A 13,873-nucleotide genomic window follows, 5' to 3' on the forward strand; every position below is an offset into this window, starting at 1 on the left:
TTTGTGGAGCTTTAATCAGCTGCTTCTGAGGCTGCTGGGGGAGATTTCCCTTTCTCTTCTTTGTTCGTACAGCTCCCAGCGTTCAGCTTTGGATTTGGACCCGCCTCTGCATGTACGTTGCCTGAGGGCGTCCGTTCCCCGCCCAGACAGAACGGGGTTAAAGGAGCAGCTGCTTCGGGGGCTCTGGCTCACTCAGGCCAGGGGAGGGAGCGGTACGGAGGAGGCGGGGCGAGCCTGCGGCGTCAGAGGCGTCGTGACATTGCAGCAGCCTGAGGCGCGCCATGTGTTCTCCCGGGGGATGTTGTCCCTGGATCACGGGAGCCTGGCAGTGGCGAGTTGCACCGGCTCCCGGGAGGGGCGGTGTGGAGAGTGACCTGGGCTCGCACACAGGCTTCTTGGTGGCGGCAGCAGCAGCCTTAGCGTTTCCTACCAGTCTCTGGGGTCTGCGCTGTTAGCCGCGGCTCGCGCCCGCCTCTGGAGTTCGTCTAGGCGGCGCTCTGAATCCCCTCTCCTTGCGCGCCATGAAACAAAGAGGCAAGAAAAAGTCTCTTGCCTCTTCGGCGGCTGCAGACCTCCTCTCCGGCTCCCTCCCGGCTCGCCGCGGCACGCCAACCCCTTCAGGCTGTGTTCACGCCGCCAACCCCAGTCCTCTCCCTGCGATCCAACCGAAGCCCGCACCTCAGCTCCCAGCCCCGCCCGCCCCAGCGGGTGAGCAGACAAGCCTCTCGGGCTGGTGAGTGCTGCTCGGCGCTGAGCCTCTGTGCGGGAATCTCTCCGTTTTTCCCTCTGCGCCCCTGTTGCTGTGGGATCCGCGCTGATAGCCGCGCGGCTCGCACCCGTCTCTGGATTTCGTTTAGGCAGCGCTCTGAATCCCCTCTCCTTGCGCGCCACGAAACAAAGAGGCAAGAAAAAGTCTCTTGCCTCTTCGGCAGCTGCAGACTTTTTCCCGGACTCCCTCCCGGCTAGCACCAAAGCCCGAGCCTCAGCTCCCAGCCCCCGCCCGCCCTGGCGAGTGAGCAGACAAGCCTCTCGGGCTGGTGAGTCCTGGTTGGCGCCGAGCCTCTGTGCGGGAGTCTCTCCGCTTTGCCCTCCGCACCCCTGTGGCTGCGCTCTCCTCCGCGGCTCCGAAGCTTCCCCCCTCTGCCACCCGCAGTCTCTGCCTGCAAAGGGGCTTCCTAGTGCCTGGAAACCTTTCCTCCTTCACGACTCCCTCCCACTGGCGCAGGTCCCGTCCCTATTCTTTTGTCTCTGTTGTTTCTTTTTTCTTTTACCCTACCCAAGTACGTGGGGATTTTCTTGCCTTTTGGGAGGTCTGACGTCTTCTGCCAGCGTTCAGTGGGTGTTCTGTAGGAGCAGTTCCACGTGTAGATGTATTTCTGCTGTATCTGTGGGAAGGAAGGTGATCTCCGCGTCTTACTCTTCCGCCATCTTGCCCCCTCCCCTATTTATTATTTTAACATCTTTATTGCAGTATAATTGCTTTACAATGGTGTGTTAGTTTCTGCTGTATAACAAAGTGAATCAGTTATACATATACATATGTTCCCATATCTCTTCCCTCTTGCATCTCCCTCCCTCCCACCCTCCCTATCCCACCCCTCTAGGTGGTCACAAAGCACCAAGCTGATCTTCCTGTGCTATGCGGCTGTTTCCCACTAGCTATCTATTTTATGTTTGGTAGTTTATATATGTCCATGCCACTCTCTTACTTTGTCACAGCTTACCCTTCCCCCTCCCCATATCCTCAAGTACATTCTCTAGTAAGTCTGTGTCTTTATTCCCATCTTGCCACTGGGTTCTTCAGGACCTTAGTTTTTTTTTTTTTTTTTTCTTAGATTCCATATATATGTATTAGCATACGTTATGTGTTTTTCTCTTTGTGACTTACTTCACTCTGTATGACAGACTCTAGGTCCATCCAACTCACTACAGATAACTATTTCATTTCTTTTTATGGCTGAGTAATATTCCATTGTATATATGTGCCACATCTTCTTTATCCATTCATCCAATGATGGACACTTAGGTTGCTTCCATGTCCTGGCTACTGTAAATAGAGCTGCAATGAACATTTTGGTACATGACTCTTTTTGAATTATGGTTTTCTCAGGGTATATGCCCAGTAGTCGGATTGCTGGGTTGTGTAGTAGTTCTATTTTTAGATTTTTAAGGAACCTCCATACTGTTCTCCATAGTGGCTGTATCAATTTATATTCCCACCAATAGTGCAAGAGGGTTCCCTTTTCTCCACACCCTCTCCAGCATTTATTGTTTGTAGATTTTTTGATGATGGCCATTCTGACAGGTGTGAGATGATATCTCATTGTAGTTTTGATTTGCATTTCTCTAATGATTAATGATGTTGAGCATTCTTTCATGTGTTTGTTGGCAATCTGTATATCTTCTTTGGAGAAATGTCTATTTAGGTCTTCTGCTCATTTTTGGACTGGGTTGTTTTTTTTCTTGATATTGAGCTGCATGAGCTGCTTATAATTTTTGGACATTAATCCTTTGTCAGTTGCTTCATTTGCAAATATTTTCTCCCATTCTGAGGGTTGTCTTTTGGTCTTCTTTATGGTTTCCTTTGCTGTGCAAAAGCTTTTCAGTTTCATTAGGTCCCATTTGTTTATTTTTGTTTTTCTTTCCATTTCTCTAGGAGGTGGGTCAAAAAGGATCTTGCTGTGATTTATGTCATAGAGTGCTCTGCCTATATTTTCCTCTAAGAATTTGATAGTGTCTGGCCTTACATTTAGGTCTTTAATCCATTTTGAGTTTATTTTTGTGTATGGTGTTAGGGAGTGTTCTAATTTCATTCTTTTACATGTAGCTGTCCAGCTTTCCCAGAACCACTTATTGAAGAGACTGTCTTTTCTCTATTGTATATCATTGCCTCCTTTGTCATAGATTAGTTGACCATATGTGCATGGGTTTATCTCTTGGATTTCTATCCTGTTCCATTGATCTATATTTCTGTTTCTGTGCCAGTACCATACTGTCTTGATTACTGTAGCTTTGTAGTATAGTCTGAAGTCAGGGAGCCTGGAGCCTGATTCCCCCAGCTCCGTTTTTCTTTCTCAAGATTGCATTGGCTATTCAGGGTCTTTTGTGTTTCCATACATATTCTGAAATTTTTTGTTCTAGTTCTGTGAAAAATGCCAGTGGTAGTTTGAAAGGGATTGCAGTGAATCTGTAGATTGCTTTGCATAATAGAGTCATTTTCACAATGTTGATTCTTCCAATCCAAGAACATGGTATATCTCTCAATCTGTTGGTATCATCTTTAATTTCTTTCATCAGTGTCTTATAATTTTCTGCATACAGGTCTTTTGTCTCCTTAGGTAGGTTTATTCCTAGATATTTTATTCTTTTTGTTTCAATGGTAAATGGGAGTGTTTTCTTAATTTCATTTTCAAATTTTTCATCATTAGTGTATAGGAATGCTAGTGATTTCTGTGCATTAATTTTGTATCATGCTACTTTACCAAATTCATTGATTAGCTCTAGTAGTTGTCTGGTAGCATCTTTAGGATTCTCTATGTATAGTATCATGTCATCTGCAAACAGTGACAGCTTTACTTCTTCCTTTCCGATTTGGATTCCTTTTATTTCTTTTTCTTCTCTGATTGCTGTGGCTAACACTTCCAAAACTATGTTGAATAATAATGGTGAGAGTGGGCAACCTTGTCCTGTTCTTGATCTTAGTGGAAATGGTTTCAGTTTTTCACCATTGAGAATGATGTTGGCTGTGGGCTTGTCATATATGGCCTTCATTATGTTGAGGAAAGTTCCCTCTATGCCTACTTTCTGAGGGTTTTTATCATAAATGGGTGTTGAATTTTGTCAAAAGCTTTCTCTGGATCTATTGAGATGATCATATTTTTTTTTTTTTCCTTCAGTTTGTTAATATGGTGTATCACATTGTTTGATTTGCGTATATTGAAGAATCCTTGCATTCCTGGAATAAACCCCACTTGATCATGGTGTATAATCCTTTTAATATGCTGTTGGATTCTGTTTGCTAGTATTTTGTTGAGGATTTTTGCATCTATGTTCATCAGTGATATTGGCCTGTAGTTTTCTTTCTTTGTGACATCTTTGTCTGGCTTTGGTATAAGGGTGATGGTGGCCTCATAGAATGAGTTGGGGAGTGTTCCTCCCTCTGCAATATTTTGGAAGAGTTTGAGAAGGATAGGTGTTAGCTCTTCTCTAAATGTTTGATAGAATTCGCCTGTGAAGCCATCTGGTCCTGGGCTTTTGTTTGTTGGAAGGTTTTTAATCACAGTTTCAATTTCAGTGCATGTGATTGGTCTGTTCATGTTTTCTACTTCTTCCTGGTTCAGTCTCGGCAGGTTGTGCATTTCTAAGAATCTGTCCATTTCTTCCAGGTTGTCCATTTTATTGGCATAGAGTTGCTTGTAGTAATCTCTCATGATTGTTTGTATTTCTGCAGTGTCAGTGGTTACTTCTCCTATTTTAATTTCTAATTCTATTGATTTGAGTCTTCTCCCTTTTTCTCTTGATGAGTCTGGTAATGGTTTATCAATTTTGTTTATCTTCTCGAAGAACCAGCTTTTAGTTTCATTGATTTTTGCTATTGTTTCCTTCATGTCTTTTTCATTTATTTCTGATCTGATCTTTATGATTTCTTTCCTTCTGCTAGCTTTGGGGTTTTTTTGCTCTTCTTCCTCTAATTGCTTTAGGTGCAAGGTTAGATTGTTTATTCGAGATGCTTCCTGTTTCTTGATGTAGGCTTGTTTTGCTATAAACTTCCCTCTTAGCACTGCTTTTCCTGCATCCCATAGGTTTTGGGTCGTCGTGTCTCCATTGTCATTTGTTTCTAGGTATTGTTTGATTTCCCCTTTGATTTCTTCAGTGATCACTTTGTTATTAAGTAGTGTATTGTGTAGCCTCCATGTGTTTGTATTTTTTACAGATCTTTTCCTGTAATTGATATCTAGTCTCATAGTGTTGTGGTCAGAAAAGACACTTGATACGATTTCAATATTCTTAAATTTACCAAGGCTTTATTTGTGACCCAAGATATGATCTATTCTGGAGAATGTTCCATGAGCACTTGAGAAGAATGTGTATCCTGTTGTTTTTGGATGGAATGTCCTATAAATATCAATTAAGTCCATCTTGTTTAATATATCATTTAAAGCTTGTGTTTCCTTATTTATTTTCTTTTTGGATGATCTGTCCGTTGGTGAAAGTGGGGTGTCAAAGTCCCCTACTATGATTGTGTTACTGTCGATTTCCCCTTTTATGGCTGTTAGTATTTGCCTTATGTATTGAGGTGCTCCTATGTTGGGTGCATAAATATTTACAATTGTTATATCTTCTTCTTGGATCGATCCCTTGATCATTATGTAGTGTCCTTCTTTGTCTCTTGTAATAGTCTGTATTTTAAAGTCTATTTTGTCTGATATGAGAATTGCTACTCCAGCTTTCTTTTGATTTCCATTTTCATGGAATATCTTTTTCCATCCCCTCACTTTCAGTCTGTATGTGTCCCTAGGTCTGAAGTGGGTCTCTTGTAAACAGCATATATACGGGTCTTGTTTTTGTATCCATTCAGCCAGTCTATGTCTTTTGGTTGGAGCATTTAATCCATTTACATTTAAGGTAATTATCGATATGTATGTTCCTATTCTCATTTTCTTAATTGTTTTGGGTTTGTTATTGTAGGTCTTTTCCTTCTCTTGTGTTTCCTTCCTAGAGAAGTTCCTTTAGCATTTGTTGTAAAGCTGGTTTAGTGGTGCTGAATTGTCTTAGCTTTTGCTTGTCTGTAAAGGTTTGAATTTCTCCATCAAATCTGAATGAGATCCTTGCTGGGTAGAGTAATTTTGGTTGTAGGTTTTTCTCCTTCATCACTTTAAATATGTCCTGCCACTCCCTTCTGGCTTGCAGAGTTTCTGCTGAAAGATAAGCTGTTAACCTTATGAGGATTCCCTTGTGTGTTATTTGTGGTTTCTCCCTTGCTGCGTTTAATATTTTTTCTATTTAAATTTTGATAGTTTGATTAATATGTGTCTTGGCGTGTTTCTCCTTAGATTTATCCTGTATGGGACTCTGTGTGCTTCCTGGACTTGATTAACTATTTCCTTTCCCATATTAGGGAAGTTTTCAACTCTGATCTCTTCAAATATTTTCTCAGTCCCTTTCTTTTTCTCTTCTTCTTCTGGGACCCCTATAATTCGAATCTTGGTGCGTTTAATGTTGTCCCAGAGGTCTCTGAGACCGTCCTCAGTTCTTTTCCTTCTTTTTTCTTTATTCTGCTCAGCAGCAGTTATTTCCACTATTTTATATTCCAGGTCCTTTATCCGTTTTTCTGCCTCAGTTATTCTGCTATTGATCCCTTCTAGAGAATTTTTAATTTCATTTATTGTGTTGTTCATCATTGTTTGTTTGCTTTTTAACTCTTCTAGGTCCTTGTTAAACGTTTCTTGTATTTTCTCTCTTCTATTTCCAAGATTTTGGGTCATCTTTACTATCATTATTCTGAATTCTTTTTCAGGTAGTCTCCCTATTTCCTCTTCACTTGTTAGGTCTGGTGGGTTTCTGCCTTGCTCCTTCATCTGCTGTGTGTTTTTCTGTCTTCTCATTTTGCTTAATTTACTGTGTTTGGGGTCTCCTTTTCGCAGGCTGCAGGTTTGTAGTTCACGTTGTTTCTGGTGTCTGTCCCCAGTGGCTAAGGTTGGTTCAGTGGGTTGTGTAGGCTTCCTGGTGGAGGGGACTAGTGCCTGTATTCTAGTGGATGAGGCTGGATCTTGTCTTTCTGATGGGCAGGTCCACGTCTGGTGGTGTATTTTGGGGTGTCTGTGGCCTTATTATGATTTTAGTCAGCCTCTTTGCTAATGGATGGGGCTGTGTTCCTGTCTTGCTAGTTGTTTGGCATAGGGTGTCCAGCACTGTAACTTGCTGGTTGTTGAGTGGAGCTGGGTATTGGCATTGAGATGGAGATCTCTGGGACATTTTCGCCATTTGATATTACATGGAGATGGGAGGTCTATGGTGGACCAATGTCCTGACGTTGGCTCTCCTACCTCAGAGGCACAGCCCTGATGCCTGGCTGGAGCACCAAGAGCCTTTCATCCACATGGCTCAGAATAAAAGGGAGAAAAAATAGAAAGAAATAAAGAAATAAGATAAAATAAAATAAAGTAAAATAAAATCAAGTTATTAAAGTAAAAAATAAAAAATAATTATTAAGAAAAAAATTTTAAAAAGTAAAAAAAAAAAAAAAACCGGATGGACAGAACCCTAGGACAAATGGTAAAAGTAAAGCTATACAGACAAAATCACACACAGAAGCATACACATACACACTCACAAAAAGAGAAAAAGGGAAGAAAAATATATATCTTTGCTCCCAATATCCACCTCCTCAATTTGGGATGATTCGTTGTCTATTTAGGTATTCCACAGATGGAGGGTACATCAAGTTGATTGTGGAGATTTAATCTGCTGCTCCTGAGGCTGCTGGGAGAAATTTCACTTTCTCTTCTTTGTTCGCACAGCTCCCGGGGTTCAGCTTTGGATTTGGACCCGCCTCTGCATGTAGGTCGCCTGAGGGCGTCTGTTCTTCACTCAGACAGGACGGGGTTAAAGGAGCAGCTGATTCCGGGGCTCTGGCTCACTCAGGCCGCGGGGAGGGAGCGGTACGGAGGAGGCGGGGCGAGCCTGCGGCGGCAGAGGCCGGCGTGACGTTGCACCAGCCTGAGGCGCGCTGTGTGTTCTCCCGGGGAAGTTGTCCCTGGATCACGGGACCCTGGCGGTGGCGGGCTGCACAGGCTCCCGGGAGGGGCGGTGTGGAGAGTGACCTGTGCTCGCACACAGGCTTCTTGGTGGCGGCAGCAGCAGCCTTAGCGTCCCATGCCCGTCTCTGGGGTCCGGGCTGGTAGCCGCAGCTCGTGCCCGTCTCTGGAGCTCCTTTAAGCAGCGCTCTGAATCCCCTCCCCTCGCGCACCAGGAAACAAAGAGTCAAGAAAAAGACTCTTGCCTCTTCGGCAGCTGCAGACTTTTTCCCGGACTCCCTCCCGGCTAGCTGTGGTGCACTAATCCCTTCAGGCTGTGTTCACGCTGCCAGCCCCAGTCCTCTCCCTGCGATCCGACCGAAGCCCGAGCCTCAGCTCCCAGCCCCGCCCGCCCCGGCGGGGGAGCAGACAAGCCTCTCAGGCTGGTGAGTGCTGCTCCGCGCCGAGCCTCCGTGCAGGAATCTCTCCGCTTTGCCCTCCGCACCCCTGTGGCTGCGCTCTCCTCTGTGGCTCCGAAGCTTCCCCCCTCCGCCACCCGCAGTCTCCACCCGCGAAGGGGCTTCCTAGCGTGTGGAAACCTTTCCTCCTTCATGGCTCCCTCCCACTGGTGCAGGTCACGTCCCTGTTCTTTTGTCTCGTTTTTTTCTTTTGCCCTACCCAAGCACGTGGGGAGTTTCCTGCCTTTTGGGAGGTCTGAGGTCTTCTGCCAGCGTTTAGTAGGTGTTCTATAGGAGCTGTTCCACATGTAGATGTATTTCTGATGTATTTGTGGAGAGGAAGGTGATCTCCGCGTCTTAACTCTTCCGCCATCTTGAAGCTCCTCCACTAGGTGCTTTTAAAATATTGATTAACCTTACTTTTATTTTTTTAAATAAATAGATAAATTTATTTATCTATTTATTGCCCCATTGGGTCTTCATTGCTGCATGCAGGCTTTCTCTAATTGCAGCGAGCCGGGGCTACTTTTCATTGCAGTGCACGGGCTTCTTGTTGCGGTGGCTTCTCTCGGTGCGGAGCACGGGCTCTAGGCGTGCGGGCTTCAGTAGTTGTGGCTTAGTTGCTACGTGGCATGTGGGATCTTCCCAGACAGGGGTTGGAACCTGTGTCCTCTGCATTGGCAGGAAATTCTTAACCACTGAGCCACCAGGGAAGTCCCAACATTACTTTTAAAATGTGGACTCTACAAAACCTTATCACACATTTTATTCTTACCATAATAAGATTTCATTCCCACCTTAGAGAGCAGTGATCTGAGGTCCAAAAGGCTAGTGACCTTCCTAAGATAATAGGAAATAAACCTGAAATATGTGTTTTATTATTTGATTTAATGTTCATATTTGCTTTTTAATTTATTTCTTTAATAACAAAATTAATATGTGTGCCTTATGGAATGTTAAGCAAACAAAAAACAGAAAAAGAAAAAAGTCACCCATGAATACAACACACACATATCAATGATTTTTAATATGTTTAATCTCTTCTTAATCATGAATATTATACCTCTTCAAATTTGGAATTGTTTTACCTCAATGAATAGAGTAAAAGCAAACTTAGGATCTAAGTAGCTCCCAATTTTTAGGTACCTGTTAACTTTGTACTGTATCTCTCAGGAAACAGAGTATGGCTGCTCTACTTTGATTCTCCAAGCCTTACTTCTAGCTTTTAGCCTTTCCAAAACTATTCTTTCAGTCTGAGCCAATCTTTATTTTTAAAATTTTGTTATTCTTATTCTATTTTTTATTTTTGATATTAATTTGCTTGGCTGTCAGAACTGAATTACTAGACTCTCCAGCCCTTTAAAATCCATGTTCCATTTTTAGAGCTCTGTGTTTAAAACAAACATTGTATGAATATTTAGTACTTTTTTAAAACTTAATGTAATTATATTACCAAAATGTCACAGCAATTTTCCATCACCAATTCCAGAGTCCAAATCTGCTCTTAATCTACTTTCTCAAGTATTTCTCTATTGTTATTTATCCATCATCACCTCTCTCTCTCCCTCTCTACCTACCTACCTATGTAATCTAGAGCAACTATTATTTAACAAGTGGATCATACAATTGAAGACTAAGATGTATTTACTACATGAAGAAAAGAAACCAAATAGTGAGAAAACTGATTTGTTGGGCCTAAGTATTGCACAGATACTTCGACTGAAAACCACTAAAATTTGATCCTTTGCTCTAAACTAGGTACACATTGATTACCTACATTTGAACGTTGCTTAAGAAAAAAGCTCCTTTCTGGGAGATATGACAGGGGAAGGTATTTTAAAAGTAGTTAAGAAAGGAACAGAACCTTATGTGCAAGGAGACTTTCTGTTATTAACCTCCCAGCATAGGAAACACAGACTACTATATTTACTATTATTTAACACTAAAATATATATTTTGCAATCCCTTCCTTCTTAGAGGATCGTGCTATTGTATTCATTTCTCTTTCCTTTTAAATAAAAATGTTTGCTCTTAATTTCTATTGTAGCTTTATCTACTTTTATGTGTCCAACACAATACCATATGAAAGTAGACTTAATATTCACTAAATGAGCAAGTGACCCTTAACTTTAATATTAACTTTTGTACAGGCAGAGGTTGGTCTAGGACAAAAGGAAATAACATTACAATTTAACTGAATTTAACAGCCTAAGAACTATGATATATAAATAGAACATAGTTTAAAATTCTTTTATTATGCTTTATAAGCAAGTCCTAAAGGAGTCCTTAAAACAGACTAAATGAGTGGCTTTTAAATATGTTAGAATTTGATTAGTACAGAGTTCCCTCTAAATTATCTTTTGAAGGGCAAACCACATCTGACTATTAGCCTTGCTATAACAAACATACAGAAAATTGATTGGATGTTTATCCCCCAATATGTAGAAGTGGTGTTTTAGATATCTACATCCATATTCATTTGTTTGTTTGCTATAACTAAAAATTATCTGATAGTTTATAAGCATTTTACGTAAGTTTACATTTTCTGTCATTATTTGCAAAAATATTTGAAGCTTTTATTCACAGATTTTGTAGGAAAATAGGTAACAATATGCTTAAGAATTTAGCACTTGAATAAAAACAATGTTTATTAACATTTTCTCTAATCTCAAGGTACTATAACAGATTCTTACCCAATTTCTCTTTTGTTTTGTTGTTTGTGCTTTCATCTTTTGCCAAAGTATTTCACTTCTACAATTTTATTGTCAACCTTTATCTTACTTGCTTTATAATCCTGTTTGATATAGAGTAAACTATCCTCCTCCATGACTCTTTTTCTTGCCAATTTTTATTAGAATTCTACATATTACGAACATTCCATTCATGGTGATTGTCTTACCAAAATTATGGTACCATGAAGTTCTCATCTCTTCTACTAAGTATAAAATTTAGTTCACCTTTTTTAAGTTCTTATTTCTTCTCAAGTTTACTATCTTATACAAATTTATTTTTAACTTTTGAGTTGTACTTTCTTTACCTGATATAACAATTAATCCAAATTAGTATATAAACTGCATATGTAAACATAACCTCTTGCAACTTTCTACATTATTTAGAAGGCATTTTAGCACAATTATTTAATATATCATAGCATCCTAATTAGCAATTAGTATACATATTGCTGATTTACACCAGAAAAAAAAATGCCCATTTAACCACATTCTTACTTTTGTATTTCTACTTTCAAAGTATAATTTATATGTCTGCTAATATTCCTTTTCATCTGTCAAAAATCAGACACGAATGAATGTTCTATTTAAAGTAGACAAATGAATTATTGTCTATGGCTTTGGAATTTTTTAACCTATACATATTTCAAAAATATTAAAGACACAAAGAATTTTTAAAAATAGCTTGACTAGTAACTGAAAGTCATTAGAGCTCATTAACTTTTACCTAATGGTATACTATTACATGTTTACCTATTTAAATTTAGAAAGTAAGCTGATTATAGTAATGGCATACAGAAGTATGCCAGGTGTGTTTTGCTTTCCAACTTTTATAGATGTTCACATTAGCCACAATAAGGTATTGTCATCATGATCCAAGGGCATAATGGAAATCAGTTTCTGACAGAGCATATATTGTCCTTGAAAACTGCACCAACAAAAAGAGGGATCCAACAATACTTCAGATAGTAAAGAATAGATCAAGGATATTCCTACATATCTGAGGATGAAAACTCTTGTGACATCAATATTATTGTTTAAAACAATTATTACTCTAGTATCTAATAAGGTAAAATATTTTCAATATTTATAAATATATATTATATGCAATCATATATATTATATATTTCATAACATATAAGAATAACTGGGATAAACACCAGTAACTCATTGAAGAGATGTAGAATATATTTTTTTCCTGAAAAACTAATAAGTTGAATTTATGATTCTGGTTACCTTGCTGTATATTTGCCTCAGCCTTTTATGCAGAAAGTGAGAATTGATCAAACAATTTTATGCTAAATGTGTTAATAAGCTTGTTTTTATTTATTTATGTTCTTTTATGCACTCTCATATTTGTCCACTATTCAACGTCTCTATTATAGTCATAGATAAATTGCATTAATTTTGTACAAACCCTGCCTGAATAAAACACATATTTTCTCAGTTCTAAAAAGATATTCGTTAAATGCAGAACTTTCAATTTGCACTGAGACTGCAAACGATTATTTTTTCAAGTCCACTTGTAGCAAGAACTTGAAAGACCAATAATATACTTGTTTTAAAAAAAGAATTGACTATCAGTCATCTCCATTCAACTTTGCATGGTCATTGTGCTTTCCTTACTAGACCAAATAACAGCCTTTTTTTTCTTTTACAGATAATGAGTCCTTTAAACTCTTATACTGAATACAGTAATATCTTGATATTTTTATGTTAACTCTATTGTAAATTGAAAATTTCTTAACCTGGGCTAAAGTGATTGTAATAACTCTGTGTAAAACATCATTTCAAAAGACTATTCCAGAGACATAATAGTAATGGGGAAATGCAGCAAATTGACTCTGATGTAATGACAATTGATCATGTCTTTTCACTCTGAATTAGTGGTCACAGATGTTTCAAATATATATGCTTGATGAAAACTTTGGAAATACACCTAAGAATGCTGGATTTTCTAACCCCTGAAGGAAACTCTTCTTTTACATCTCAGTCCTGTAAGAGTTAATTCTGTTCCCTATGAGGATGTAATCTGTAAGGTAGGTCTGGAAAGCAGCAAAAGCAACCTGGACTTGAAGTAACACTTCTGTTGTCAAGGGTTACTGATGGGGGAAGGGAAGAGGCTACAAGGGGAAGGAGTTATGGAAATGAAGAAGGATCGTAGCACACACTACATAAATTCAAATGCTATACATGTGTTTGGAATAAGATCTCAATTCTGTTGTATTTTTGCATTTTGTGTTTTCAGTTATTTACTTTACACATGGCTGGTGAATTTATGAGTTCGTTGCTGCTGACCTTATTCAGTGTATCACTTTCTAACAGCATTGAGCTGTAAATTACAGACATTATTTTGTAATTAAATTTACATTACTATTTACATCTAAAACCCAATAAAATTATGTTATTTCCTAGGTTGTATTATCAGCAAATATCTTAGATGGAACTTGGTGGAGAGTCTGTGTCATTTCAGGCAGGATTTCTTGCCTTCCACAAAATTAAAGGTCAGGGAAAAGCATGCTTAAGGGCTTTAAATTTATATATATTAAGATTCAGCTATTAATATTCTAATTTTTAAGATAGCTACCTTTAATGGTGATGTACTGGAGGGGTTTTTGCACAACATTACAATATTTCAAAATTGCCAGTCACCACAGGCCTGCCTCACTTTAAGTCTCCTTGTGCCAGTTTGCATCTCTAATGGGCTTGCAAAGAGAGAAACTGTAAAAAGAAAATGTGGCAATTAATAGTGAATGCTTGACATATTGTGACATCAGTATCTTTATGTTGATTTATATTTTTGTGTCAATACTCACTAACAAAATATTTCTAAATTTCCTATTTTGCAAAATAAAAAAGATGCCCATGGCATCGTCATGGATGGCATTTTTTTCAGTAGTCTTTAAAAGATATATCCCAAATATCTTAACATTCATATTTTAGCTTCTGT

This window comes from Balaenoptera ricei, chromosome 4 (assembly GCF_028023285.1).
Source record: "Balaenoptera ricei isolate mBalRic1 chromosome 4, mBalRic1.hap2, whole genome shotgun sequence".
Classification (NCBI taxonomy): domain Eukaryota; kingdom Metazoa; phylum Chordata; class Mammalia; order Artiodactyla; family Balaenopteridae; genus Balaenoptera; species Balaenoptera ricei.